Below are 7,535 nucleotides of genomic sequence, written 5' to 3'. Positions count from 1 at the left end.
TGCACAGCATAACTGTTGTAGATTTTTCAGTAACACGCAACATTTTTAATTGCTCAGCTGTATGTTGATACGATATAAATATTTAGCAATGACAGTGGGTTTGGAGGTTGAGGACCTCACTTTTTAGGAAGGACTGTGTTTAAAATAAGGCATCTTATACTGATTATATTCTCTTCAGAGACAGCTATAATGAATTAGTATTAGAAAAACTGTGCAAAATAAACATTTAGCAAATGGAGATCTTACATTCTGCTTAGAAGGTTGCAAACAAATTTACAATTTTTAATTTTATACCTAATGTCATACTCTTCAAAGTGCGACAAAGACCTGGTAGATGAAGCTTTTACCACAGTGAGATCCATAAAGAATGCACCTGCTCAAAACGGGGGTAGTGCATTTTAAGAAAGTGCATGCACTTAACAATCTTTCGATTCTCGGCTGGAACGCCTTCTGTGTGGAGTCTGCATGTCCTCCCCGTGGTCGAGTGACGCTAAAGACATGCAGGTATTTGCGAGCGTGAATGGGCGTGCCTTCTTTGAAGGTTGGGCGTCGGGCTGGCAACTCGGCACTGTAAAAATCCACTGCCAATCATGAGTGGACCAGATTTCGGCTGTGGCTCTAGCGACCCTTAACCAGAAAAGTCGAAAGACTTATATGCATTTTGCAATCTATTTGGATTTGGAGGCATAATACCTATCATATTTATTATAAATTCCTGTTTAGTGTCATTTCCCTTTGAACTTTTTAGGCTATATTTTTAAAGGAGACTGTATATTCTCAAGATAGATTATACTAATGGAACATTGACCATTCTGGGAATGTTAATTTCCTGACAGCAAAATAGATAAGTCAAGCTCAATGGAAATTTAACACCCAGTATATTTGTTACAGGGATTTTGTATTTACTGCAACCTTTTTCATCCTTACAAGATATTTCATATTTTCTAATGTTGTATGACCACAGGAGTGAGGGAACTGGGTTTTTCAGGTATGCTTTCCTCCTGCAAAAAAAGTTTTATTTGAGATTTTAGCCTTAATTTTTGCTGACATGTATTTTGGTGAGTTTGTCTTGTTCAGTGTAATTGTAGGAAAGTTTGACAGTGACGAGTCGTACTGGATCTAACCGCTACTGTCACTACCGTCATGCTGCCCATATTCCTGTATTATTTATTTACAGAGTGTTGAGATTCATGCCTGACTACCATTTGCGCCATGACTGGTGATCCCTAAGCTTTTATTTTATTGTGTATAATGACATTCTATAACTGTTTTTTCATGTATATTTTGTGAACCTTTATTACATTACAGTAAATCTGGATTACTCCCAACATCACGGGGGTGGGACATTAGCATCCAGTATCTGACAATGGAAGTCAGGGGTTCACTGTTTTGGTTTCCTTCTTTGCACACTGGCCTAACATTTTGGGCATGCAGTTTAGGTCTTAAATTCCTTATTCTATGTTTTTTTGGCCTCAGGCACCCAATTACACAGATGCGCATGCACTTTCATGCAGTTGCTATAGCACCCACAACTTCAGCTTTTCCCAGTGGCTATAATGTTACAAAAAACCCTCACCCTCTCCTCACCATGGAAATGGGGATATTGAATAGTCAATTGCCCATGTTTTCAATATATTCTTTTCATGAACCTACATCATATTCACAGGTAAATGAAACTATTCATGTCTATAACTGTAAGTGAATTTCTGTAGCAGGTTGTACAGCTCCATGTTTATCTAGTTCTAGAAAATGGCATTAATGTTCAGTTTGTTTATGGGTACACTGTAAAATGGGGTAACTGTTTGAAATGCTGAGACACAGTCCTGTAATGCTCAGACTGAATGGCTGAAAGTGGATTTTTTATAATATTCCTTTTTCTCCAGGGTATGGCAATCTCAAAGTTAGTATATATAAGTTTGGGGATTGTGGTGGGCTTCACCCCCCCCACATACAGTAGTGTTTGCAGCCATCTTGCACCATACAAAAAATATGGTTAAAGGAGAACAGCGATGTTAGATATTCACTATTATACAATGACCCCCCCATTAATATTCCAAAACGTGCACGCTGATTGGTCAGCGTGCACGTTGTAAATCAAAGACTTATACTAATGGAAAAAAGTCCGGTCGCCCAGACTTTTTCCATTAGTATAAGTCTTTTTTTTTTTTACAGCAACGGAGAACGGAAGAGCTCCGTTGCTGTTATCTCACTATGTTAAACGAGTTTAACATAGAGCGATATCTTAAAAAAAAAGCAACGGAGATCTTCCTTTCTCTGTTGCTTTTTTTAAAGCTGTCTCACTATGTTAAACAAGTTTCTTTAGTATTGACTGATATCTTATTCCTGTTCATGGAATTCTCAAATGTTTTCTCCAATACCACATTTAGAAAGTTTTCGTTTACAAGTGAGCTTCCCTACACATAGCTCCACTGTAATTCTAAAATGTGCAATAAAAAGACAGTTGTCTGAGACATAGTCAGCTCCAGGTCTTGTTTTTGCTAACTCTACAGAGCTCTTCCATCTTTGACAAGTTTAACATAGCGAAACAGCTTTAAAAAAAGCAACGGAGAAAGGAAAATATCCGTTGCTTTTTTTAACGCTATCTCGCTATGTTAAACTCTTTTAACATAGCGAGACAAGTTTTTAAAAGCAACGGAGATCTTCCTTTCTCTGTTGCTTCCACACACACAGTTATGATGTACTGCGTAACCATACGCTTGCGCAGTACATCAGAACTGCCACAGAATACTGGACAGCTGTGGAAGGGCAGCAAGAAGTCATTATACAATGCCATTATTTAAGAAAAGTAAGTATTTTTTTTCTTAAATAATGTCATTGTATAATAGCAATAACCCTCATATAATAATAATAATTAATAATTCAATAATTCACCCTCATGACCAAACCACACCAACTGTGGGTAACTCCAGCATTACCCACACCCAGGCATGGGTTATTGCTTACTTCTCCTTTATTTTCAGTGTGTGATTTTCCTTGGCATCTCGGCACTCTGTGTTACAAGTGCCAACATTTCAATAGGGAGCTGTAAAATGGATGGACTATAAATTTTAAGTTAAAGGACTGAACCATTTTTAAAGTTAGAAAACTGTAATAGGCAGGTCAAATGCAAAATTCAATGCTGGTGGTCTCAGAATGACAAAACATTCTTTTGCAGTCATGCACTCTGAACAAAAGCAATGCCATGACCTTCATGAGGTACTGTGAAAATGGATACCAAGTATTTTTTGGTAAAGGCACTCATAGCAAAGACTTTACTAACTGTTGCAACATGTCTCAGATAGCTTTCTCCTGTTGCAATGAAGCAAACATATTTATATAAGTTGGTTATATGTCCTTCCTGTAGTTCGGAGCAGTGTTAAATTATATTGTAATGATGTGAGTTTATTCCAGAGAATAGAACCCACTGAGTGAAAATGTCAACATTTGTCAATGTTATGAGGGTACATTTACCAGATTATAATGACTTATAACATTAATGGTCTTACATATTTTTCCTAAACTGTTCTTTTTTATGATATATACCTTCTTTTTCAGCACCCTAACATAATACTTTACACGTGGATGTTACCAGATCGTCAGTACAAAAATTAGATTGTCTATATAATTTGCAGTCAAAGATGGAAGAGCTCTGTAGAGTTATCAAAAACAAGACCTGGAGCTGACTATGTCTCAGACAACCATCTTTTTATTGCACATTTTAGAATTACAGTGGAGCTATGTGTAGGGAACCTCACTGGTAAACAAAAACTTTCTAAATGTGGTATTGGAGAAAACATTTGAGAATTCCATGAACAGGAATAAGATATCAGTCAATACTAAAGAAAATAAACCCAAAATGCTAAATTGGAGGTGTGGTAGCAAAACCAAAATTTATACTCAAATTTATACCCTGATCATATAATGAGAGAATTGGATTCACAAGAGTTGACGATGGTAGGAAAGATTAATGGAAAACAAGGAGAAGACAGCACAGGCTGAAGAAGATAGTATTACTGAATACAAATTTAAAATAGCTTAAAGTTTCTGTTCTGTTTCTCACGTCACCTTGTCTACTGTCTTAGTATTGCGTTAGCCAAGCATGTGAAGAATACCACAGAACAACATGACTTTAAGTTTTTTATGATTGAAAATACTAAGATAGACAGTAGACAAGGTGACGTGAGAAATAGAACAGAATCCAATGAAACCAAAGGGATAGTTAGGCTTAGGGCTGACTCTGGGAAGGGTCTGAATGATAAGGTCCCTATTAAGCCTGTATTAAAGAGTAGACCCCTATATTCAGTACATTTCTGGGATTGTTATGTTTTACATATGTAAAACAGGGGGGGGGGTGAGATACACTCCTTTTTATATGTATTATAGCTTTTTAGAGTTGTAACATATATACATTTTCTATGTACATTGTATATATTTTATGTGGATATATATATATATATATATATATATATATATATATATATTGTTTTGTGTTGTATATTTTTAGACTACTGAAGTGCTTAAGTACATTAGATGTATTTTTATCAGAATACATGGGATCCAACATGCTGTCTTTGATCATGCAGTATATGACTTTAAGAAGAGAATGCATGGAGCAGTTGCTTTCAATTAGTGACTGATAGTAACAGTATGTAAGTGGAAGCTCCATTTCAAATATGTACACGTCTGAGGAAGCAGTGGGACACACTGTGAAAGTGCATACGTTTTATTCTCTGTTCTTTGTCGAATAAATAGTCCCCGGGATTCATGAAGCTCGGCGCAAGGCCGGCGTAAGGCTTGCGCCGGCGGTGCATTGCATAGCCGGCGCAGTAGCGCCATATGCATATTAATGAGAGTGCACCGTAACCACAGGCATGTGCGTAGTGTACGTGAGCGAGCCCAAGTAGGATGCGTCAGTAGGCGTGTTTAAGCAGGCAGGCGAAGAGCAACCTAACGTGCTGTCTGCCATAGTCCGCCCAGAATAGAAATGGCTGCAGCCATGGCCCGTGCAGAATGAAATGTCCGCAGAGTATGCAACAAAGTACCCGTCCCAACTAAACAGAGAAGCAAATAAAACCCACGCGGCCGAAATGTACCTGTCAAGGAACAAAGGATACAGCGTAATACCGTGTCCGTACAGCAATGTACTGTGAGTGTGCATAGTCAGAGAAGGTGTACAGCAGCATGTCAGCACGCCGCACCGACATAGGAGTAGCGACTAAGGTCACCAACCGTCCCACTTTGCGAGGGCAGTCCCTGTATTGGCATCGTGTTCGAAATAAAGCATTAAAAGCGGGAAGTGTCACGAAGAGTGTAGGTCATAATGATTTCCGTATTTAATGTAATTGTAGCCTGAATCGGTTATTTCCGTAACTGAAATACCTAAATGTCCCAAGAAACAGAATAAGCTACCAAACTGCCACAACAATAAGCTCATACTTAGGCAAATAAGTGAAGTTCTATGCTATATAGTGACCATGTATGCGTGTCGGGCTGTGAAGTCAGATGTGACTCCCTGCACATACAGGTGGTCAATGTAGAAGTCCCACAGAACCACGATAGCAATGTGTGTGTTGAATGAAAGGCGACCGACAAACCCTGTCCCTGATCCCTGGTAGTCACCCCTGTGCTGTGTGGACAGCCACCTATCGTTGTACAGGGGTGACCTACTACCCTCGACAGGTATGACTTTGCATTATGTACCAGTTAGCTGTGGGACATGTCCTGACAGCAGATATGCATATCCGGGAGGCCCCTGCGAAGGATATCTGTGTCAGATGTCCGTCCCAGTATGGCATCTGTTCTGCAAGCATCTACAAACAATGTTACCCATAACACCGCTGTGTGTGCCTGTACCGTGGAAATGTAGATGTATGACAGGGGTGCACCCACGGAATGGCAACATGGGACACCACCTGTGACAGGCAGTTGGTCTGACATGCAGCCAGCAACTATGACCATGTGGGTTGTGTCACATAGACAGTTTACAACACATTCTGTGATGTACATGTTCACATCCCAGCCAATGGTTTCGTGCGTTACCTGAGGGGTAATGTTATGAAGCCCTTTGCCAGGGCGAGGTAGGCTGTATGGACTGCAACACCCCAGCAATGGGCTGGGTGACCGTCGAAAATGTCAACCATGTCTTAAAGGCATGAACCGCCCTGAACAAGACAAACCGTGTGGGATGCAGTATGTATGTCCCCTATGCAGTCATGTACGAACCGCAGTATGATCCCACCCCATGTCTATGCAGATAGGTCTCCTCAGGGTACTGGGACAGTAATAACCAGCCTCAGTGGAGGCATTGGCCCTGTGATGTGGGAATACAGTTGTCATGCGATACAACCTGGGCACCCTACCTGAGGTGAGGCTATAAAGAAATAGCTGTCCTAACTGTGGGTCCTAATCCCAAATGAGATAGTGGAGTACACAGCGGGCTCACCATCTGGTCTCATGGATGCTATTCACACTACCCTGGAGAGAGCATGTCCCACCTGTGTGTCACAGAACATTTGGTGACCACAAACCGCTGGTACAGACATCTCCACATGTGTGGTGGAGGGTGTGGAGATGTCCTCACTGGACCTGTCAGCCTGTATGTCGGCAATGTGTGTATGTTGAGTAAACCCCACCTCTATGTGAACCCAGTCAGAGCATATGTGGTAGTGACCTCACAGGTGTCGAGCATAGCAACTGAAGGTGGTATGATTGTCAGCCAGGTCCATGTAGGTATATCTGTGGAATGTGCCCTGGACAATCCCATGACATTGTGTAACTCTACACATATGATGACCAAGGGTGTCACACCTCACAAGGTGTCTGCTCCACCCTGTAGTAGCCACCTCCTCGTGTTGTACATCATGTGTATGGCTGGGGTACACCACACTGGACGCTTGGCATTGGTACAATGAACCACAGTTGGGTAAGTGAATGCCTGGTACATGCAGTCCTGTAGGTACTGGTAGATGGCAAATGTGATTGATGCAGTGGCTGCTGTACCATTGACCACTGGCTCAGGGTCCTTAAAGGAGACCACAGTACTGCGCAGTAGTGTGTAGTCTGCCTCTGAGCAAGCAATGTGTATGTTAACTGGCAACACTCACAGCAACGGATGCCAAAAGCAGAAGCCAATGTCCAAATAACATAGATCAACTTCTGCATGACAATATGTGTTATCATACATGTATTGACATGTGTCTGCCAATTACAATTGGAAATGGCGGTAAGACTGGCCTAAAGTTCCCATGATGTACACAGTCTGGGGTGTTGTTCCGATAATAAAGTGGCAATACCTCCCAATCGTGACCTCTGGGTATGGTATGAAAGTGGTTGTTAACCTGCAACAATGGATGTATAGCATTGGTTTCTGGTGTCGGAACACATGTTTCCTGTAGCACAACACAGTATGGGTAGTCAAGCACACATACACAATTGCTGAACACACAGCATCAGTGAAACCCACTGCTCACAAGGACACACGCCGACAAGCTCTACACTTTACATATGCACAGTGGTGTCCATTGTAGGACCCAAAA

This window comes from Protopterus annectens, chromosome 1.part1 (genome assembly GCF_019279795.1).
Source record: "Protopterus annectens isolate FY-2018-M chromosome 1.part1, PAN1.0, whole genome shotgun sequence".
NCBI classification, from domain to species: Eukaryota; Metazoa; Chordata; order Ceratodontiformes; family Protopteridae; genus Protopterus; species Protopterus annectens.
Note: the sequence above shows the minus strand (reverse complement) of the source record.